This window comes from Macrobrachium nipponense, chromosome 18 (genome assembly GCF_015104395.2).
Source record: "Macrobrachium nipponense isolate FS-2020 chromosome 18, ASM1510439v2, whole genome shotgun sequence".
In the NCBI taxonomy this organism is placed as follows: domain Eukaryota; kingdom Metazoa; phylum Arthropoda; class Malacostraca; order Decapoda; family Palaemonidae; genus Macrobrachium; species Macrobrachium nipponense.
Window position 1 is genome coordinate 47,007,264 of NC_087211.1, and position 25,302 is coordinate 47,032,565.

Consider the following 25,302-nt stretch of genomic DNA (forward strand, 5'->3'; position numbering starts at 1 on the left):
AAAGTAAAGGAGATGAAGCACGTGGATCTGAAGGTGGAAATGGGAGAAGATCCCACAATTGTAATAAGAAGTAATTGTTCGAGTGATTGTACAGCAATTCAGAAGAAAGGGAGCGGGAATGGAAGTCAAGATAAAGGTTAAAAATTGATTGAAGCAAGGGGCTAAAGGGTGACTGCAAACACCCTGTAGTAATGCCTACAGTATACTACGTGAGGTGCACTGGCGGCATTACCCCCACTACGCGGTTACTATCTATCTTCACTCGAAAAAAATAAATGTACATTGACAATTCAATCGTTATTTAACTCTTTAATTTACGCTGCCTTCTCATTATTTATTGATTTATTTTATTTTATTTTATTGGTATTCTCGCAATTCTTTTTCTTCGAATCAGTTTCTCGGCTTTTCGTCAATGTCACACTAAAATTCTTTCATCTTTCCATATTCTCTTCATTTCTTGTAATTTCTGAATATATTTGTTTATTTATTTATTTCATTTATGTATTTATTTATTTATTTTTACATTTTAAACCTTTTTAAGTGCGGTGGTTCTTCAACTTTCAATATATTTAAACAGTATTTTAATGTATTTTTTTTGTATTTTATGTCACTTTTTTTGTAATCATCTCTCTCCTGCTATTTCCAAAAATCTTCTTTTCGGATACCGCTGTCATTGCACCTCACGTGGTGCACTGTAGACGTCACTGAGGGGTGTTTGTAACGTCCCATCGGCCTCTGGTTACACCCACTTTTTATTTATTTAAAAAGATTTTTTTTTAGCTTACTTTACCTCTACTCCTGTTCCCTTTCGTCAGTCTTGCTGTCTAACCTCTCCAACTGTAACTTTTCTCTCAGGTCTGTCTCTAGATCCTTCTTCATAACCTTCATTTTCCGGTTTTCTTTTTATCTTGCTGTTCAACCACTCCAACTCCCCCTTTTTTATTGCCTTATAAGAGCTGAATGACCGAAAGTGCCCCAGTGCTTAGCTTTGACTGCATAAATTTGACAAAGTCAATCTCTCGTAGGAAGTAGCGCCGTTAGTGCACCTCATGCGGTACACTGTTGGCAGGACTTCAGGTTCTTTGCTGCATCCCTTCGGCCCCTAGTGGCAACCCCTTTCATTCATGTTACTGTATCTCCGTTCATATTCTCTTTCCTCTACCTTACTATTTATTCTCTCCTGTTGGACCTTCCAAGCTTTTTTATTTTATTTCCGTTTCATTTCAGCGCTGAATGACTTCATAGGTCCCAGCGCTTGACCTTTGACGTAAATTCTATATTCTATTCTATTGTATAAAGTCAATCAGTTATTTTTTCACTATATCCAATTATGTTTCATCAGAAATGCCATTTACGAATAGATTCTCAGCGCAACTCTGGTTATTAGATATTTAGATTGATTAGTAAGCCTTTTCATTGTTTATGTTATGATATCTCCGTTGGAAATTTGGAACGAGAAGTTATTCTAGTAACTCGTTCATAATTATTAGTAGGCCTGCCCGGTAAAAACAGTTTGCAACATTAGCTAGCAAATGTCATGCGTATTCCTGCTTGCCAAGCCTCCAGCGCCAGATATTTGCAATTCGATCAGTAAATAGAAATCTGGAAATGAAATGTTTTTTAAGAAACGATTGGTTACCCTCTTTTTACTCAGGATGAGTTTGACAGTGACCATTGTTTTGTTTTATCAAGAGCCACCGCGGTTATCGTAGGTACACACACACACACAGACACACACACACGACCACATACATATATATATATATATATATATATATATATATATATATATATATATGTGTGTGTGTGTGTGTGTGCGTTTATCATAGGTATATATATATACATATATATGTATATATATATATATATATATGTATATGTATATGTATTTTTGACTCCCATCGGGATCAGACACTTGTCCTTTAAATGAAATACCATGGCGCTACCAGCTGAGCCACAAACGGTCACAAAAGAAGTTGGAACCTAAGTACTGACGAGCATATATATATATATATATATATATATATATATATATATATCATATATACATATATATATATATATATATATATATTATATCTACATATATATATATATATATACATATATCATATATATATATATATATATTATATATATATATATATATATATATATATATGTATGTATATATACACACACACACACACACACACACACATACATATATATATATATATATATATATATATATATATATATATATATATATTCAATTGAGTGCGCTGTGACAAAATTATTACTTCTTTGGCCTATTCCAGAGGAGCCTCTTGGACATTTCTAATAATGATAATAATAATAATAAATCCCAACAAACGAGTTATAATCAGGCTAAGTTTGAGCCACGAAATCTCCATTAATCTCATCAGCACAACAACTATCACATCATCTTCGACGTGTCAGACCATCCAGGCGACCTAAGGTCACGTAGGTCACGTGATGTCCAGAGGTCAGCATCCAGCTTCATCCAGCGGAAATCTCTCGTCTCATCCGGGACACATTAAAAGCTCCTTCATCCGTTCTGGCGGGATTTGCTCATTTACAGGATGAAACGGTTACGGTTCCGTGATGTTAAAGTAAACAAGGATAAATTCCTTGCAGATTCGCTCGTATTACTGTGGAGATTCGTCAAAGGCATCTTTGTCCATGAAATGTGTAGTTTTCGAATTGTCTATTCGATTCATTTAAACGAGCTTTCGCAATTTATTTGATTTAAGTATTTCTTAGTTTAACCTGACCACTGAGCTGATTAACAGCTCTCTTAGGGCTAGCTCAAAGGATTAGATTTATTTTTTTCCATGGCTAGTAACCAATTGGTTACTTAGCAACGGGACCTACAGCTCATTGTGTGATCCGAGCCACATTATATCGAGAAATTACTTTCTGATCAGCAGCCGGGAGCGAACTCGGTCTCGGGCTACCATATTGGTAGTCGAGTAAGCAACCCACTCGTCCAGTGTGGATACTAACAAAAAGGGATTAATACTGGATTTTTAATTTAAGCACCTTGTCGATTCATTTAAACATTTCAGTGAGTGAATCAGTAATGTAATAAACGGGTCAAAAAACAAGGTAATTGTATATCTAACCTGCATATTAATTCATTATATCATATTAATGGCATATTGGGGACAATGAAAACTAAGATGGTGTCAACCTCCCACACTGCAGCAATAACTGATCATGATACAGAGCCAGTGATTTTTTTTTTTTTTTTTTTATCGCCTTGGGGAGACGCGAACCCGCGACATCTGAGTGGGATGCGTAGAAGGGAGTAAAGAGGTGAAAGAAATTTTATATCTTAGAAAATCAATTGTATTTATTATTCCTTATTTCCTTCGTTGAAGTTGCATGATGATTTTCACTGAGAAATTATATTGATTGCTCGTAATCTATCTATCTGTGTAGCTCAATCGAAAACGCATAAGCAGACGCGTTGCATTCTGTAAGAAGTAGATTTGATCTATCGGTCTTTTTATCCTTTTGTAAATTACTCATACTTTACTCTTTAAACTAGTTTCTATAAAGTAAACACACACACACACACTAAGAAATCACAAAAGTAAGCAGGTAATTTTGTTTATTAGCTGAAGCCTATTGGAAAGTTCAAAATGAACGACATTGACATTGACAAATGCTTGGGGTATAAAGCTGTAGTACTTGGCCCTTTGTCCTTTCATTTTTTATCTTAATCAGTGGCTTCAGCATATATATATACACATACATACATACATACATACACGTATAAGCACACAAATTGTATAGTGCATAATGTGTTTGTGTATATGTTTGAATATATAAACATATATGCAGTCTAACATGCAAAAGTCTTCAATAGTGGATAATATTTATTTCCTTTCTTAAGTGTGTCCATATGATCTGCGTAATATCGCCGTTGTCACCTTTTGCGATTTTGAGTAAATGAAGTAAATATTGATTTACCTCACTGTTTTGCCTGAGTCATTTCCCAGCTCGTTTTGTAGTTTTCTGTAAACGAAACTATTGTGCCGGCTGTGTCTGTCCGTCCGCCCTCAGACCTTAAAAACTACTGAGGTTAGAGGGCTGCAAATTGGTATATTGATCATCCACCCTCCAGCCATCAAACATACCAAATTGCAGCTCTCTAACCTCAGTAGTTTTGATTTTATTTAAGGTTTAAGTTAGCCATAATCGTACTTCTGGCTGCGTAATAGGTACCAATAACATAGGCCACCACCGGACAGTGGCTGAGTTTGATGGGCCGCAGCTAAGAGTTTTATGGGCCACCACCGGACAGAAAACTCGATCGAGCCGAAGAAACATGAGCGATTTATTTTTATGCCTTTCAGTTGTCTAAAATACGGAACTTCTAATTTCTATGCAGTAGTAATTTTAACTCCTTCCAACGCGCTTGTGAAATAGACATTATTTCACCTACTTCAGTCTGTGAGTGCGCGTGTTTGTGTGTTGTGCTGAATACTGCCGGAACGGGTGAATATAAATAGCTAAAAAGAAAACTTTGCCATTATGTTATAACTCAATATGAGGCTGATCAACTTTCAAGGTAAATCTGTAGAAAGTTGATGACGCGTTGCCATGGAAACAATCTAACATATCTCAGGGGGTGGGGGGTGGCGGTGTTTGGTGAATTATGCTGTGTGGTGGGTGCTCCTGTTTAATTCTGGATTTGTTTTTCGTGATTAATTAGATTCCAGCTTGCTGACGTTTCTTGAAATCTTTGAGATATCTTTGTGTAGGAACGACGTGATGTGATGTGGTTTCATATACTTTATTGTATTTTGTCTCCATATCTTCTCTCTGTATTATGTGGGACGAAATGGATTGGCTGTTCTTTGAAGTTCTTAGGGTCAGCAAGCAAACTATATATATATATATTATATATATATATATATATATATATATATATATTATATATATATATATATATATAGTATATATATAGATTGTTTGCTGAATACGAAAAGTCGAAAACCGGTCAGGAACTACACCTATCTCTTATTTCTTTAAAGGAATCATGTATTAGAGTGATAATAATCATATACATATACATACACGTCACACAATATATATACATACACAAACTATATATAATATATATATATATATATACATACATATATATATATATATATATATACTATATATATATATTATATAGTCTGTATATATATGTGTATGTATATGTATATGTATAGCTTATAATCACTTTAATACACGATTCGTTTAAAGAAATAAGAGAAGGGGTGTAGGTCCTGACCGGTTTCGACTTTAAACCCAAGCCACTGTCGAAGGACAGATACCTAGTATGAGAAATCATAATATATGTACTGCAGAGACTGTGTGTGCGTTTGTGTGTGTATATGTGCGAGTGCAAAGAATGTGCAAATAAATCCTCCGACCCACCTCTTCCTCCTCCTCCTGCTCCTGCTCCTGCTCCTGCTCCTCCTCCTCCTCCTGGATTTGCAAAGGGACGCGTCATTTCAGTTATTTGTGAATCGGCTCATAAACAAAGATGTTTGTGACGAATAGGTCCGGATAAAGCAACGCCTTCCGAATGCGGGGCCTCGGATTGAATGCTCTTTTCGGGCCACTTTTGTCCGGCGCACAAATAAATCAGGAGAATAATAGTGACACAAAGGACACTGGCCCGTGTCAAAAGCCAGAGCCGGCGGTATTGTTCGTTCGCCAGAGCCCAGGCCCAGCTAGCTCTACGTAGCTAGCCGATGACACAAACATGACGCGTTCTGATTCTGTATGCGACTGGTATTTTTTTTTACCCCCATTATCATTATCATTATCATCATTATGGTTGTTTATTTCTATTGTTTAGGCTTTTCGTATTACTGATAACAGTGTATCACTTTTATTTTTTACTGTTATTTATGCTTGTATTACTGATAACACGTGATATTTAGGATTGAAATACTACTATTTTTTCTTCAGCAACGGACGAGTTAACTTTGGGGTTGGGTTGTCCTTTGCAATAAGAATGTGTATATATATAATATATGTATATATATATATAGATATATATATATATATATATATATATATATATATATATATATATATATATATATATATATATGTATATATGTATAATTCAGCAAATGCAGATATGAAATGTGATTAGAAACAAAAAACACATAATATATAGATTTGTATTTAGTTTTATATAACTATATATATATATATATATATATATATATATATATATATGTGTGTGTGTGTGTGTGTGTGTGTGTGTGTGTATATATATATGGGGATACAATCCACAATGAAGTAAATTCCTCTTGTAGTTTTAAAATATATATTACTTGTATAGGATTAAAGCTTTCGACCATCAACTGTGGTCTTGTTCACTAAAGTGTGATATGTCACCTCAAGGAACTGACAAGAAAGAGCACAACCATTTGAAAAACAACGTTAGGAAACAAGCTAGTTCAAATTATGAATGATCAGGCGGTTGAGCCCTCGTTCTTTCCAGAATTCGTCTTGATCTTCGTGGGGGAATGTTTCTATTGTCAACTGCTTGTTCTATGGTGGTTGGGTGGTTAGTTGGAGAAAGGTGACCTGAGTGGAGTAAACAGGAGAGGAAGCAGCATCGTTATTGGCACATATATTTCTAAAGTTTGAAATTTTCCCTTTCCTACATATCTCCTCACAACAAATAGCTGTATTTTCTGTAATGCCAGTATTTCCTGCAAAGGTCTCATTTAATGAAATTAACGCCCCTTCTACTACTCGTCTCAAAGTCCGGTCGTTACATGCAAAAACAACCTTTGTACCTTTAAAATTTATTGCGTGGTTTTTTCTCCCATGTATGTTGCGCAATTGCACTGTATGAACTTCCCCTTCTGCAAGCAGCAACGTGTTCTTCCCTTCTCTTATCAATGGAACGTCCGCTTTCTCCCACGTAACATTCATTGCAATCACTACAAGGTATTACATATACTCCTACATTCTCTCTATTACCCGGTTATTTTTAATGAGTTTCTTCTTGATTGTACTGTTGTACTGAAAAACTACGTTGAAGCCATTCTTTTTTCCTTTAAGCTGCCTAGAAAATTTATTAAGTTCTCTATTATAAGGAAGAGCAAGAGATGCCTTAAAATCTGCCTTTTCAGTTATATCATGAGGGGCGTAAAACATCGATCTAGCTTTAGATAGAGACTGTAGTATAAAAAACTTTGGGTAACACAGTTTAGTAAAACTATCTACCAAGAAATTTATTTCGGCGTCAATGAACTGGGGATCGCATATTCGGTATGCTCGAAAAAACAAATTGGTTAAAACGTTGTGCTTTACTTTCGGTTCATGATATGAAAAGTAATGGATATAGGTGTTTGTGTGGGTGTTCTTTCTATACACGCTGAATTTAAAGTCACTACTCACTGTGTCTCTATGAACTACCATATCTAGAAAGGGAAGCCTATTTTCCATTTCCTTTTCCACTGTAAATTTAATAGAGGGCAAAAAACCATTTAGCAACTCTAAAAACCTATGAAAGGCTTCCTCGCCGTGTCTATAAACAATAAAAACATCATCTACATACCTAACCCAAATTTCAGGCTTGATGTCTTCTTGGTAGTGTGTCAACGTATACCTTTTCGAAAAATTCCATACATAAGTTAGCCAATATAGGGGAGAGAGGTGAGCCCATCGAGACCCGGATTTTTGTTGATAGAACGAACCTGTGTGCCTTGATCAGGTAATCGTTCTTATTCATAACCACTAAAAAAACACAGCCCCCTCCTTTGTCTGCTTTTTTTAAAATTTTTAATACATTGAATCTTCTTCAATTCTATCTAATGCCCCCCATTTGTTGAAACGTCTTGGTAAATGATCTACCTTCTTCTCAAAACTATGAAGCAACATGCCTTTAATAAAATCTACGTTTACTCCTGTATGCTTGTAGTTAAAATTGATTGATGCTACCAATACCCCTAATGAAATCAATATCCTCAGTGCCCAGCGAAAAAATTGAGACCCTAGGCTAAGAAGTATTTTACTATCCTCATCTAGCTCACAGTCCGCCAGTATTTTGATATTATCCTGATTAAAAGCAAGATTCCAAACAGAGTGCCTACATAAATTTCTAAGCTTCCCATCTAGCTGAGCTTTATGTGCCAACGACTTTTGCGAAGCTACCTCACCTGCACAAAATAACTACGGCAAGAAATCTACAAAAGGAGAACAGATATCAACTTTGACTGGATTGTTAATTGTGCAGGTGAGGATAGTAAAATACTTCTTAGCCTAGGTCTCAATTTTTCTCTGGGCACTGAGGATATTGATTTCATTAGGGGTATTGGTAGCATCAATCAATTTAACTACAAGCATACAGGAGTAAACGTAGATTTTATTAAAGGCATGTTGCTTCATAGTTTTGAGAAGAAGGTAGATCATTTACCAAGACGTTTCAACTTGGCATTAGATAGATTGAAGAAGAATTCAAGTATTAAAATTTTAATAGCAGACAAAGGAGGCTGTGTAGTGGTTATGAATAAGAACGATTACCTGATCAAGGCACACAGGTTCGTTCTATCAACAAAAATCCGGGGTCTCGATGGGCTCACCTCTCTCCCCTATATTGGCTAACTTATGTATGGAATTTTTCGAAAAGGTATACGTGACACACTACCAGAAGACATCAAGCCTGAAATTTGGGTTAGGTATGTAGATGATGTTTTTATTGTTTTATAGACACGGCGAGGAAGCCTTTCATAGGTTTTTAGAGTTGCTAAATGGTTTTTTGCCCTCTATTAAATTTACAGTGGAAAAGGAAATGGAAAATAGGCTTCCCTTTCTAGATATGGTAGTTCATAGAGACACAGTGAGTAGTGACTTTAAATTCAGCGTGTATAGAAAGAACACCCACACAAACACCTATATCCATTACTTTTCATATCATGAACCGAAAGTAAAGCACAACGTTTTAACCAATTTGTTTTTCGAGCATACCGAATATGCGATCCCCAGTTCAATTGACGCCGAAATAAATTTCTTGGTAGATAGTTTTACTAAACTGTGTTACCCAAAGTTTTTTATACTACAGTCTCTATCTAAAGCTAGATCGATGTTTACGCCCCTCATGATATAACTGAAAAGGCAGATTTTAAGGCATCTCTTGCTCTTCCTTATAATAGAGAACTTAATAAATTTTCTAGGCAGCTAAAGGAAAAAGAATGGCTTCAACGTAGTTTTTCAGTACAACAGTACAATCAAGAAGAAACTCATTAAAAATAACCCGGGTAATAGAGAGAATGTAGGAGTATATGTAAATACCTTGTAGTGATTGCAATGAATGTTACGTGGGAGAAAGCGGACGTTCCATTGATAAGAGAAGGGAAGAACACGTTGCTGCTTGCAGAAGGGGAAGTTCATACAGTGCAATTGCGCAACATACCATGGTAGGAAAAACCACGCAATAAAACTTTTAAAAGGTACAAAGGTTGTTTTGTTTGCATGTAACGACCGGACTTTGAGACGAGTAGTAGAAGGGGCGTTAATTTCATTAAACGAAGACCTTTGCAGGAAATACTGGCATTACAGAAAATACAGCTATTTGTGAGGAGATATGTAGGAAAGGGAAAATTTCAAACTTTAGAAATATATGTGCCAATAACGATGCTGCTTCCTCTCCTGTTTACTCCACTCAGGTCATTTCTCCAACTAACCACCCAACCCACCATAGAACAAGCAGTTGACAATAGAAACATTCCCCACGAAGATCAAGACGAATTCTGGAAAGAACGAGGGCTCAACCGCCTGATCATTCATAATTTGAACTAGCTTGTTTCCTAACCGTTGTTTTTTCAAATGGTTGTGCTCTTTCTTGTCAGTTCCTTGAGGTGACATATCACACTTTAGTGAACAAGACCACAGTTGATGGTCGAAAGCTTTAATCCTATACAAGTAATATATATTTTAAACTACAAGAGGAATTTACTTCATTGTGGATTGTATCCCCATTTACTTAGAGGTACGACATAGTACCTGGCTTCTGCATATATATATATATATATATATTATATATATATATATATATATATATGTATATATATATGTTCATGTATATATATATATATATATATATATATATATATATATATATATATATATATATATGTTCATGTATATATGTATGTGTGTGTTTGTGCGTGATGGCGCTTCCAAGTGTGTAATCAGGCTAAGTCGAACACGAGAGCCTAGCTAAACTGATAGCAGATCAGAAGCGATTCACCTTACAGTATTTGCACAGTGCCGTCACCCTTGGTTTTTCCCGACAAAATACCTAGCATTGAATAACCAGAAAAACTCGCAGAGTGGATATTTGTCGCTGAATCTCAGTAATCTCGACGCCCCGGATGGTCATTAGTGCGTTCGCCTCGTCTCCCACGGCCACAGCTATCGCTGCAGCCATCGCCGCGCCTTTCCGAGCGTCTGCGCGCGCCTTCTGCTGTTCTGCCTCGCGCATGGAGATCTCTCAGACGAAGGCGTGCTGCCTGGAATGGAACCTGAAGGAGGAAGCACTTTATTTTATTTTTCTATTTCATTTTATTTATTTATTTATTTATTTTGTGAGGAGAACTTCATTCAAGCCAACCCCCACCCCCCACCCCCCCTCCCCCAGGGATTGTAATGCAAGTTGGTGCTCACTTTTTCGGTCTGTTTAGTTGAAGTAGACCGATGATAATTTAGGATTAGTTTTATTTTTTCTACCGGCTATCGGCTAATTAAAGGTAACTTCTGCCAACAACCTTTGCGTGGGTTTGCGTAAGGCTCTGTCTTTCCATTAGGCATAAAAAAACAAAAACCACGTCGACCTATAAAAAAAAAAAAAAAAATAAAAAAAAAAAAAAAGTGCATTCGAAATGCTAGCTCTTGCAAACAGCAATAGTTCATTTCATGTAAAAAGAACATTTTTGTACTTCATAAATGTCGTGCAGTAGCAAAAGTCTGTTTAAATTCTCACTTTAGATATGTATGGTAACCTATGTTAAATAGTTTATATATATATATATATATATATATATACATATATATATATATATATATATATATATATATATATATATATATATATATATATATATATATATATATAGGTGTTGGTAGTACGTTAGTGTAAACGCCATACTTTATGGTAAATAGTATATATATATATATATATATATATATATATATATATATATATATATATGCGTATATATATATATATATATATATATATATATATATATATATATATATATATATCTATATATATATATTCGTCCATGTACCTTTAAAGGTTTTCGCTTTACATCAGTCATTAAACTCATTTCGTTATCATAACGAATATTACAGCGTTCGTGTAGATGGAAGATATAATTGCTGACGTCTATTTTCTTATTGCATATAGTACAAATGAAGCGATACTTTTATTATTATTATTATTATTATTATTATTATTGTACGCTGGAAACAGACCTTCTTTCAAACAAGTTTTATTAAAAATAATGGCAGAATTCACAGAATTATTTTGATTTTTACAATATTCTTTCAATTCTCCTTATGATTTTTCTTTCTGGCACGCTGGTATTATAAAGCAGCTGTCCCAATGTTCATCGTGCTGTAGGTCGTCAACGGAAATTTCGGGCGGGCTGGTGTTATCAAAAGCAAAACTGGTTATCAGGGACAGGCTGGGGTCGTCAACAGGTATACAGGTGGGTTTCGTAGGTCGGGAACAGGCCGTAGTCGTCAGGGGTCTATCCGGTATTTCTTGTTATTTTCTTCTTTTTCTTTGGTTTTCAAGGCGTCTACATGTTTCGGCCACCTCGTTTGGCCATCTTCGGGACGGTATCGCTGAGTGCAATGGTCTGTGTCAGGAATCGGGGTATAGGTTAGGATGGGGCCTCCGTAGAGGTTCCCAGGAAAGAAGGCATAGGTTTGGAAGGGATAATAGAATGCTAAAGGAAGGTATGAGTGAGAGAAAATAGAGTAGGGCAGACCTACCTGGTCCATAAGGCGTTTTGTTAAGAATGTGTCATGTTACGTGTATTTTTGCTGGTTTTACAAATGTGTAGAGTCATCATCCATTTGTGTGCTCGTGAGTTTTACGAAGGGCTGTGTGTGTGTGTGTGTGTCCTCGGTTCAATTTGGATCGTCCCTTCCCCCTCCCTCCCTCCAGGGGGGGAGAGGAACGGGACTCAGACCACTGTTCTTGCAGTTTTTTCTATACCAAGGAGCTTATTCTATTGTTAGTATTTCCTTAATATTATTGTTAGTATCTGAAGTGAGAGATTGAATGGTCTGTGTCAGATGTATTCACGCTATTATTGCATTCGGTTGGCTTGAAGAAACAGGTACCTCACTTTTCATTGGGCAATACCTGTGACGTCACGAGCGATGTCATCACAGGGGCCGTTTGCTGTTGGCTGTCCTCTTCGGCTCCGCCCACGAAGAGGACAGCCAACCCAGCAACGGGCCCCCTGATGACATCGCTCGTGACGTCACAGGTATTGCCCAATGAAAAGTGAGGTACCTGTTTCTTCAAGGCCAACCGAATGCAATAAATAGCGTGAATACATCTGACACAGACCATTGCACTCAGCGATACCGTCCCGAAGATGGCCAAACGAGGTGGCCGAAAACATGTAGGACGCCCTTGAAAACCAGAAAAGAAGAAATAACAAGAAATACCGGATAGACCCCATGACGACTACGGCCTGTTCGACCTACGAAACCCACCTGTATACCTGTTGACGACCCCAGCCTGTCCCTGATAACCAGTTTGGCTTTTGATAACACCACCCGCCCGAAATTTCCGTTGACGACCTACAGCACGATGAACATTGGACAGCTGCTTTATAATACCAGCGTGCCAGAAAGGAAAATCATAAGGAGAATTGAAAGAATATTGTACAAAATCAATTCTGTGAATTCTGCCATTATTTTTAATAAAATATTATTATTATTATTATTATTATTATTATTATTATTATTGATTATTATTTATTTTTTTATTCAGAATACAATTTACATGGAATAATCCCACACAAGGGTGTCCATTAGAAAGAAGGAACAGAAGGTAATGGGAAATACTGAAAGAAGAAATCACTTATTTGAAAAGTAAAAGAAATAATTTAAGATATTAATAAATGAATAGAAAAAGATGAGAGTAAATGATTATAACACAAGAAATCTAATAGGGTGGTTCAAAAATATAGAACATGCTCCTTACCAAAGTGCAAACGGACCATATAGCCTCTCATTCAAGTCACGCCAATAAGCTTAGAAAAGCAAAGGTAATAACTGCCGTTTGAGAGCCTGACTTGACTCATTTTCTTTTTATTTATTTATTTTTTATTACCTGCGCTAATTACTGAGTGGTAGGACGTTTCCGAAATCGATTCTGCTTAAAACCAACAATAGAAAACGTGCACGACGCTAATTCTCGGGAATTAGAGTGGTTGGCCCAGTAGGGGGGAAAAAGTAAAATACAGCCGCTAATGACAATTATACGCGAATGATGGCCTGGCGTTACGAGAGTTTAAATATGTATAATTGTTGAAATTACGGCAGCTGATTAGCAACTCTTTATTTACGGTTTCTTCTGTAAATACTCCTCCTTCCCGTCTTGGATGCGAGAGAGAGGAGACGAGTTTTTGTCAGTCTTGAAAGGTAACTTTCGAAAAACACCGGTCATCACGTCGTGTAATTTTCAATGCGTTTATTTTTTCCGCCGTTAATTTGTTCTCAATGAGATCTTATACCTCGCTACGCAGAAGCGATATTTCCTCATAGTATACAATTACGTTTGTTTTACTAACTGTTGTATTATGGAGTAATTGGGGTGCTTTAGATCTGTACGGCTATTATTATAGTTTCGAACAGCTTGCTTGGGAGGGCAAAAGGCCGTCTAAGATAGGATAAAGTAAAGATAATTCATGAGGAAAACCTAACACCAGCAGAAGTTTTCTTTAACATCAGCGCTATGTGGACGGGAACATATACTCAAAATGTGCCATCGTTTTTTTTTTAACACTATTTTAATTATTTTTTACGCAGTTTAACGGCTTTCAATACCCAATCGATCATTTAAGGTTTGAACGACAATTTTATAAATTTCATAAATCACATTTTGAGCTATCAGCTGTTTAAGGTGCTATTGTGACCTTGAGAATCGTTTATTAGTCATTCGAGCGATCCAGAAATTATAGAAAAGGTTGTAAGTTATATTTTGCCATTAACTTATCCAAATTTTATGCTTCAACCTCAGATATAACCAGCCAAATCTGCCTTTTTGTTTTTTCTTCAAAGCTTAAATTAAGGTTCTACACTGAAAATATAAATTCACAAACTACTAACTAACCATTAGTAGTTTGTGAAATCAATCAAAGCATAGGCGTAAGTTCTGCTATACTTAGCTCAAAAAAAATGAATCGACTTTGCAATAATCTGTGAAAGAAATGACACAGAAACTTTAATTTTATTCATTTATGAAGAGGGAATGAACGAAAGTCCATCTCTGTTGAGCCCTCGTACTACTTACTGTTGATTGAAATAGTAGTTTTGTTGGAATGGAATGTTAAGTCATTATGACTGATAATGAATTAATTTACAGATAATCAATTACTTTAGAGATTCTAAAGTAATTGTACAAGACTTTTATTGTATCTTGAAAATAAAGCTTATACCAATTACTATATTATACAAGATTTTTTATTGCATCTTAAAAATAAAGCTTATACCCATTACTATATTATATTTATACTTAATGACCATTCATTGAATTGCAGCTAACCGGTGTCCTACCTTATAATTTTAATGAAAGTTATTTTCGTTTTTGGTCAATCGCACGGCTAGCGTAAAAGGCCCAACGTTGGTCAAATTAGAATGAACAAAAATACACAGTAAGTTTTTTATTCTATTCAATCTTCGTTTCCTTTAAGAAATAGTGATATCCCAAAGCACATATACATGGGAGACTTGCCGTACATTAACAAATTAGAATGTACAAAAATACACAGTAGTTATTTTATATATTCAATCTTCAGTTTTCCTTTAAGAATAGTGATATCCCAAAGCACATTACATGGAGAGACTTGCACGTACATTAAATTAGAATGTACAAAAATTCAGGTAGTTATTTTATATATTCCTTCTTCTGTTTCCCTTTAAGAATAGTGATATCCCAAAGCACATTACATGGAGAGGCTTACACGTACATGAAATTAGAATGTACAAAAATTCAGGTAGTTATTTTATATATTCCTTCTTCTGTTTTCCTTTAAGAATAGCGAAATCCCGATGTGTAATAAATGGAGATGCTTTCACGAACACGCTCCTCAGTCGCAGAAGCCAGACGGTGGGTAGTGTCGTTCATAAATCCACGGGACATTTGCGTTTAAGAGAATCTGCTATAGAAGGGAGGTTCGGTGTTGCATGCTAATGGCTCAATAAATGAGTATTTACTCAGAGTCTGAGCAATCGTTTAGCAGGCTTTCTTCCTTGTTTCTCGCGGCTCTTGCTTATTCTCTACCTTAAGGGAGAGGATTAGAGGGGTTCTCTTCCCCTTGTTCATTCATGTGAAAATATTGTTTTTATAAATATTTCTCCCTCAGAAATTCCTCGGAAATTTTGCTTTGAAGCTAAACTGTTTCGAGAAGTTTTAAGAAATAGCTTAGGAATGTTACAGAGCGGAAGATCTCGTGATTAAGTTTTAGATAAATGCCTGTTTAGACTAGAGGAACGCTCGTCAAAATAGTTGAAGAAAATTTTTATTGGAAAGTATTATATATCTGGTGGTGGTCACTCACCTGTGCAATTCTTCTCTGGTTTACCTGGTTACCAGGTACAGTAATGAAACAAGAAAAAAATACGCCGAAGCTTCTTCGGCGCAATCGAGTTTTCTGTACAACCGCTACAGCATATAATCAAGGCCACCGAAAATAGATTATATTTCGGTAGTCTCGGTATAATGCTGTGTGAACCGCGGCCCATGAAACTTTAAGCACGGCTCGGTGGTGGCCTGTCGCATATCGTTGCCAAAAGCACGATTAAGGCTTAATTTAACCTTAAATAAAAAGAAAACTGCTGAGGCTAGAGGGCTGCAATTTGGTATGTGTGATGATGTAAGGGTAGATGATCAACGTACCAATTTGCAGCCCTCTACCTTCAGTAGTTTTTAAGATCTGAGGGCTGACAGAAAAAGTGCTGAAAGAAAAAAGTGCGGACAAACAGACATAGCCGGCACAATAGTTTTCTTTTAAAGAAAACTACAAGGTGCTGTTTAATCAGTTTCCGTCTACCGAGTGATACAAATATTGTTCTATGATGGTGCCCAGTTATTAACTGATTGAAATATCTTTTGTAATAAGTAATCACTGGCTTGAAATTAGATTTTTTTTTCATTTTGCTATAAGACGTTGATTTTTCACCATTGTTTGTCTAATCATTCACCATTTGGATTCACTTATAAAGCAAATAATCAGTCAGCGACCTCCTATATTTACTTTTATAATTTTAAATTTTTTATACCTTGACGACTTATTGGTATACGACTTTACGTATAGATTTATTATTTATTCATCTGGGTAACTGTTTGTTTGCTGAATATATGTTTTTAATCTTACAGAGCTTATTCTTTTCCGACCAACTCATTTTTTTTTTTTTTGCAGTTTTAATATATCTAACCACATTACTATTTGCTTAATTACGTTTCAAGCTATTTATTCCATTATTTGTTATACAGGTAGTCCACATATTTCAATGAACCCCTACGTATATTTACTTATTCATTTATTTGCTTACTTATTTATTGTTTTTTTCTTTTTCAGAGTTCGTGTTCCCGACGGGAATTGGACCAGAGATAAAACTCTTCTCTTTCCGAAATTCTAAATGGCTAACCTGACACTGCGTGCTTTTATGCATATATGCACAAGTTCAGGTGAACAGGTGCATCTTTGGTTTTAGTATATATTACAAAGGGTTCCAGAAATGGTGGAGTTGGGTTCATATACGCGCGCACGCGAGCGGCTCATGCGCGCTTATGTCTGCAGGTTCCTAAATGCATCCCGTTGTTCGACGTATTTCTGTCTTCTTATTTCCCGAAGGTAATTTTCATTTTGTTGTTGTGTTATTTACTGAAAGGAATATTCGTGTTTTTGTTCAATGAATTTTAGAATTCTCTCAATTTTAGTTTTCATTATTATTATACTTATTATTATTATTATTATTATTATTATTATTATTATTATTATTATTATTATTATTATTATTTAGAGAGCATGACGACAGAGATTAAAATCCTATTAGTCATCAGAAAATCTCTTTTGATGACTGTTAGGTCACATTGCCTTTTCTTGACTCCACCTGAAACTGATACCCGGTCAACGTTTGGCAGGAGGCAGGGCGGGGTCATACCACGGACCTTGCAAACGATAGTGCATTTCCCTTCATAAAACTGCGATACTTGACAGGAGAAAAGAAAAAACTAGTTTATATGTAGATAGGAATATTTCAAGAATTTCGTTTAATCAAGAGCTGATTGGACGGGAAATTCAACTGCTTGCTTTTCTAAGCTACCAAACGTTTTTTTTTTTAAAGACTAGTCCAGTAGGTCTATGTCTGGGATTACAGAATATAGAAGAAAATTCCAGTTGCAGAAGGCGTTACCACGGCTAATTGAACATGAACTACAAAATCATGCGGTGCACTCTAGACATTACTGAAAGTTCATTGGTGCTTCCCTTCGGCCCATAGCTACAACTCTATTCATTCCTTTTTCTGTACCTCCATTCATATTCTCTACGATGATAATAATACGATCTTTTACCCATCTTACAGCGATCATATTCCATTGATAGATAGTGATCTTAGATATATATATATATATATATATTATATATATATATATATATATATGTGTGTATATATATATATATTATATATATATATATATATATATATATATATATATATATATATATAAACAATTCATGTATATTTACCTTCAATACATTCCTCTGTGCATTAACCACCCGTACACTCAGCAAAAGCGAACAAACGTCTTTTGAAGTTAGAACCTTTAAAAGTTCTAAGATCTGGGCGAGGCAAATAGAAAACAGAAGTAAAATGTCAGTAAAAAAAACCTAGATAACTAAATTAAAAAAAAGAAAGAAAAAAAAAAGAAACTCGAACATTTCCACGTCCGCCGAGCATCACCATCGGAGGGTCTCATAATGCCGAGTTTATCTCGATCTGGGTCCATATTTTACGGTCGTGTCTCCACGTTGCATAAACAAACCGTACGAACTTCTGTTAAGAACGTGTATGATTTGGCCATGCATGGTACAACAAACGAATGAAGATGGTGTGGAGAAGAAGAAGAAGAGGAAGGAAGAGGAAGAGGAGACACGGTCGGAGGATACGACTCTTGTCAGAAAATGATAAAATTTTTAATGCTCAATTCCTGTCCCGGTAGTAAACACACGCCATTTCTCCTTGACGGTGGCGGCAGCGAAGATTGTTAACCCCCTTATTTTTTTGTTCTCTTGAAGAGTTTTTGGAGGTGAGGTTGCTAGCCCCATGCCCTACTTCGTAATGGCAGCTACTCAAATACATAGTTCATGGATCAGTTAAACGCAGATGCTATGTATTGATTTTGGAAACGAGCCCAATTTCTTACCGCATTTAATGTATATATATATATATATATATATATATATATATATATATATATATATAATATATATATATATATATATATTATGTGTGTATGTGAGTGTGTAATTAAAAAAGAGGGTATTCTGTGTGCCCTTAACCCAGGGAACTTAAGGCCTGGAATGTATGTAGGGGGTCTAGAGTCTGAAATTATGTTCGTATGTTCACCAAGTAGCCTTGAAGCATCTAATTGAGAGGGAACTGAATGAACCTACCCTATTGTGTTCACTCACCTCTTCAAAGTATACTAGTTGCTTCAGTACACATTACTATTTGTTTATCACTCGTTTTTCCGCTATTGTACAAATCCAATTTTATACGAAGCCCCTGATTAATGACTCCAATTTATGGACTCCATTCAAACAAAGCACTCTTTAACCATTCCTAGTCAAGGCCTCTCCACCAGAAATGCTTTTCAGAGATACTCCGAGCCCATGGAATCCTAGCAGACAGACAAGCTACCCCTAGATACAATACCTAGGCAGGGCTTATCCATCAGGAATGCCTTCCATAGATACTCCAAGTCCGAGTAATCCTATCGAACAGGCTACTCCCAGACAATACCTAGGCATTGCTTATCTGCCATTAATACCTTCCATACATACTCCTTGTCTATAGAATCCAATTAGACAGACCAATCCTATACAATATCTAGACAGTGATTGCTCACCAGGAATACTATGCATACATAATTATTGTCTATAGAATCCTATCAGATAGGCTAATTCCTAGATAATATTTATTCATTAGGAATACCTTCCATATATACTCCTTGTCATCAACAGTACCTAGGCAATGCTTATTTACTAGGAACGCTTTCCATAGATATTCCTAGTCTATGAAATCCCATCAAAGAGGCTATTCCCACACAACACTTATCACAAGGGATACCTTGTCTATAGAATCCTATCAGAAACGGCTACTCATAGACAATACATTTCATAGGTACTCCTAGTCTATGAATTCCGTTTGACACGCCACTCCTCGACAATGCCTAGGCAGTGCTTATTCACAAGGAATGCCTTCAATAGATACTCTAGGGCCATGGAACCCCATCAGACAGGCTACTCTTAGACTATTCTTTGACAACGATTATCCACTGTGAATACCTTCCCTAGATAATCCTAGTCCATGGAATCCTATCAGACAGACTACTCCAATATCAGGTTAGGAAACCTCCCTAAATACTTTTAGGCATTAGCTAAATTATGTTGTTATTGCTTGAAGGAAGAATGTCCTACTGTAATTTTTTTTTCATTGCAATACCCCACCAGTTTACAGGTCTTACCCAGGGAAATTATTTTAAGAAAGTTAATGAATTTGTTTTAGTACTCAAGAGTCATTGGTACTCGCTAAGTTTCAGTTATTTATGTTATCGCTTACTCGGGGAGTAAGCCTACAAACTGCTTTGTTGTTGTTGTTGTTGTTGTTGTTGGGTGGTAGGGGTAGGAAAGCCTAACAAGGTCTGAGAAAGGTGTTTCGCGTTATGTTAATGATACATGAATTTTGGATAGGATATTTATGTTTTATTTATTTATTAGAATGAAAATGTTAAAAAAAATGCATAATTTGCATGTTAAACAGTACAGAACATTTATCCCTAATAAAATATAGCGTATTTGAAAATGTAAAAAAAATAATAATTTCATGTTAAACATTTTATAAAATTGATTTTTGATAAAATATAGCGTGTTTATTTTGAGTTTCGTTGATGTAAAAAAAATCAATAATTTTGATGATAAACAATTTAGAAAATTGATTTCTGGTAAAATATAGCGTATTTATTTTAAGTTTCGTTGGTGAAACAAGGTTCTGTTTGACTAGGCCGGATCACAAATTGTTGTTATTTAGCCTTATTTTTAAGGTTAAAGACAGATTCAGTATGGTAGAAAAGTGACATAAAATATGATAAATTTTCTGCACAGTTAATGTATTGCGAGTCAAACAAACAGAATGTAATAAAAACTGCATAAAGAAGCATGTTAATCTGTAAAAGGATATTGCTATGTCGGCAGTACTGGATAAGTATGATAGTAACGTGGATTTTCTAAGAAAAAAAATCTTAGCTGGTAAATTTATCAAATATAAGAAAAGCCATCTAAAAAATACTTCTAATCCTTACTTACACAATACTCCCCGGCCCCCACTAGATTATAAATGAAAAAAACCGCTACTTGGTCACAACAACGACAACAAAACAAACAGCTCAGTGATGGAAAACACTTTTGAAAGATTCGAACGCGGGCGACCTTGATCCAGTTTTCGAAGATGGCTAGAAAGGCATAACTTTCAAATTTCTCTCGAGTACCACCGAAGTTTGCCGCAATTGAGAGAGAGAGAGAGAGAGAGAGAGAGAGAGAGAGAGAGAGAGAGAGACTATTGATACGACATCTGGTTTGTAAATGATCGCAGAGCGCGTCTTCAAAGGCATCTCGATCGACATTGCGAATGTGATAAAAAAGAGAGAGAGAGAGAGAGAGAGGGAGAGAGAGAGAGAGAGAGAGAGAGAGAAAAGTGCGGTCTGAAGAATGGAAATGAGGAATGAAGAAGAAAAAAAGAATTTCCGAAAATGAAATTTTAATTTTCCCTTGAATTGCATATTGTCATTTTTAAAAGGCTTTAGCAGGTACATAAATATTTTCCTGACACTGTTCTATAATTTCATCCGTAATAAGGCTGAAGGTCTATTAATTCATGTGATCTTCCTTCCTTCAGGAGGCTGATGGTATGATGATGCCATCGTGTGACTCTTATACCCTTCCCTTTTTCAAAGGGCAGAAAGGTCTGCCTCCTTCTTTATCTGTCTCCTGTAACCTCCCATCCTTCATGAGAAGGCATAACATTACTATGATATTCTTCGGAAATTAAATCATTTTCTCTCTCTCTCTCTCTCTCTCTCTCTCTCTCTCTCTCTCTCTCTCTCTCTCTCAAGTTTCTGGAAGAACCGTAAGAACTCTCTATCTTATCCTAAAGAAAGCACCTTAAGGAATATTACCTCTCTCTCTCTCTCTCTCTCTCTCTCTCTCTCTCATCTCTGTATCGCTTCCTCCACCTCTTATTTTGATGGAGGCTCTCACCAGCGTAAGAAAATTTTTCCTCTTTTCCTCTCCTCTCTCCCTCTCCTCCTCATCTCTGTATCTTTCCTCCTCTTCTTCCACATTTTGTTATTTTGGAGGTGGGGCAACCCGTAAAGAAATTTTTCCTCTCTCTCTCTCTCTCATATCCTGTATCTTCTTCCTCCCCCTCTATTTGATGGAGGCCCACCGTAAGAAATTTTCCTCTTCTCTCTCTCTCTCTGTCCTCTCTCTCTCTCTCTCTCTTCGCTTCCTCCACCTCTTATTTGATGATGCACCGTAGAAATTTTCCTCTCTCTCTCTCTCTCTCTCTCTATGATGGAGGCACCGTAAGAATTTTTCCTCTCTCTCTCTCTTCCTCCTCTCCTCTCTCTCTTCCTCCACTCACCTTTTGATTTTGGATGGGGCAACCCCCCATAGAAATTTTCCTCAATTTTCCTCTCTCTCTCTCTCCTCTCTTCTAATCTCTGTATCTCTTCCTCCACCTCTTATTTTGATGGAGGCACCGTAAGAAATTTTTCCTTTCTCTCTCTCTCTCTCTCTCTCTCTCGGTAATCTGCCAATCGCATGAGGTCACTGAGGGGTGTAAATTCCATCGGTGTTGACGAAAGAGGTGGTGCCGGGGTAATCAAGCACTGAAGAAGGGCCACCCAAATTTTAACAGGGAGCCCACCTGGCTGGAAGTTATGGGTAATCACGTAATTACTGACTAGGGAGGAGAGAGTGTTGAAATAGAGGTTTATGGCTGTTAGTGGGGGAAATTAAAGAGAATTCGTAACTCACTGCTGTAGTCTAGTTTATATTACTGTCGTCATTATTATCATTGTTTATTTTAAAGATATGGATGTCACAATTCGTAGCTCGTTGTTTTGGTAGTTTAGGTAATTTTAATCAATGTATTTTGTTTCTAGGTATGATGTGACAATTCGTAGCACGTTATTTTGTTAGTGTATTTTTAATGTTATTGTCATTATTTTTCTAAATGTTATGTCATCGTATCTGAAAGTATATTATTATTATTTCGTTCCATGCAGCTTTTGATATATTTACATATATACACACATGTGTATATATACGTATATATATATATATAGTATATTGTATATATATATATATATATATATATATATATATATATATAAAATATACATAAGTATTTATTGAATAGGAAAGGCAGAGACATCTTTTTTTTATATATTATCAGTATCTTTTTTGCAAAACTGTTGCTAAATTTAAATGGATACAGACAAAAATAATTATAATCAACATCATCATTATTATGATGATGATGATGATGATGATATTATTATTTTTATTATTATTATTTTTTATTTTATTATTATTATTATTATTATTATTATTATTATTATTATTATTATTATTATTATTACACCTGGTACAAAATTCAAATTGATGAAAGAAGTAAAAGCAATATTTATTTCCTCATTTGCATGTGTGAAGCGCCTCAATGGCGTGGTTGGTATGGTCTTTGCCTGCCACTCGGTGGCCGCGAGTTCGATTCTCGGGCATTCAATTGAGGGTCAGAGATGTGTTTTTGTTTTTCTGGTGATAGAAGTTCACTCTCGGCGTGGTTCGCAAGTCACGTAAAGCCGTTGGTCCGGACGCTGAATAACCACTGTTTCCTTGCAACGTAAAAACACCAAACAAACAATCATTTGCATGTGTGTGCATATAAAAGAAGTCCTTAATAATATAAATTGATTTAAAAAAATATATCCATAAAAAAGTGTCATTTTGTTGCTTGCCTCTGGTAGCTACATAAAAATTTGTATATGTATATACGTACACATACACACACACATGTGTATATATATATATATATATATATATATATATATATATATATATATATATATATATATATATATAAGCGAATACCACGGGAAAATGATAGACAGAAATCCAAGCGCTTTCGTCTTTATTCAGACATCGTCAAGGAGCTACTTGACGATGTCTGAATAAAGACGAAAGCGCTTGGATTTCTGTCTATCATTTTCCCGTGGTATTCGCTTATTTATGAAGTCACGTGCATCTACTGTGATTTTTTGAAGCATATATATATATATATATATATATATATATATATATATATATATATATATATATATTATATATATATATATATATATATATATATATATATATATATATATATATGTGTGTGTATATATTTATAATCATAACTTTTACAAACAGTTGAACCAAATATTCTTTTACTAGACACTGGATAACATCTAGAACCCACCATTGGGTAAAAAAAGAAAAAATATGGCTCATTCGTAATTTCTTGCGGAATTTATTCGTAGTTCCACTTGAAGTATTACGAAAGCAATGTGTCACGTGACTTTCCAGCCTATGAAGGTGAGGCTGTGATGCAAGTGTCGTTAAGCTCCTTATAAAACAGTATTCAAAGGATCCACTGTCACATTTAGCCCAAATACCTATTTTCACATTTTTTTTATGGCCGTCATATTTTGATTATTTACGCTTACTGGCTTAAATATAGAAATATAAATAAAAGAAGCTTAGATGTAGATTAAATAGGTTTTCACCTTTGCCCCTCTGTCTATAGAAAATTATAGAGATAATATATATACTGAGCGGCCCTACCAACTGACAAATAAAAAACCTAGAAAAGGACTCCGGTCATAACTTATAACTTATTGTGGCGGTTGAATTTTGTAATTTTGTGGCGGGAGAAAGCTCGCTGCCTTTATATTTCTTTTTTTAAAGTGAATATAATTTCGGATCCTCGCTGGATAATTTCAAAGCAATTGTGCAACTTTCAACTCAAGCAATGCACTGCAGTTCGCTGCCAAGCAACAACGATATCGTTGCTGTTTTACGTTGCCACTTTGCAACCGAACTGGTGCATTCTCTCTTTTTATGTAAAAAAAATGATAATAAAAGAATAAAAAAACTGTTTGGGTAGTGCCGTCAGTGCACCGTGTAGGAATTACCTAAGGTTCTTTGCAGCGTCCCTAGCTGCAACCCCCTTTCATTCCTTTTACTTTACTGTACCTCTGTTCATATTCTCTTTCCTCCATCTGACTTCCCACCCTCTCCTAACAATTGTTTCATAGCTTTCCTTTCGGAGCTGAATGACCTCATAGGTCCCAGCGCTCGTTCCTTAGCCTAAATTTTATCTTCATACTCCTACACACACACATACACATACAGTAAATTCAAGAACAGACACGAACAAGTCATTTCTGGAGATGTGTCACGTCCTTCTACGTCTATCCTTACCCTGATGACGTCCGTGGTTATTTCTCCGACGCAATATTTAGAGTTAGGGTAGAAAAGGATGATCTCCTGTTCTACATCCGTCAATTACGTCTAAATGAAGGGGAAATCTAAAAGAAATGGTTAAGAGGAACAGCTGTCTCTCTGGTACAAGAGTTAAAGCGACAGAGGGTGGAAAAATGAGAAATTGAACAGTTGAACTTTATTGTGG

At 35.7% G+C, this 25,302-nt stretch overlaps 1 long non-coding RNA gene across 2 annotated transcripts in view; it reads left to right on the forward strand.

The window, feature by feature from the left end:
* LOC135196750 (uncharacterized) overlaps nt 1-25,302 on the forward strand; it is an 830,226-nt gene that overhangs the window by 432,464 nt on the left and 372,460 nt on the right. For both annotated transcript variants that reach the window (XR_010310454.1, XR_010310455.1), the window contains one exon: nt 16,866-17,141. This is a non-coding gene — a long non-coding RNA (uncharacterized LOC135196750). The remainder of the gene's footprint in view (nt 1-16,865; nt 17,142-25,302) is intronic.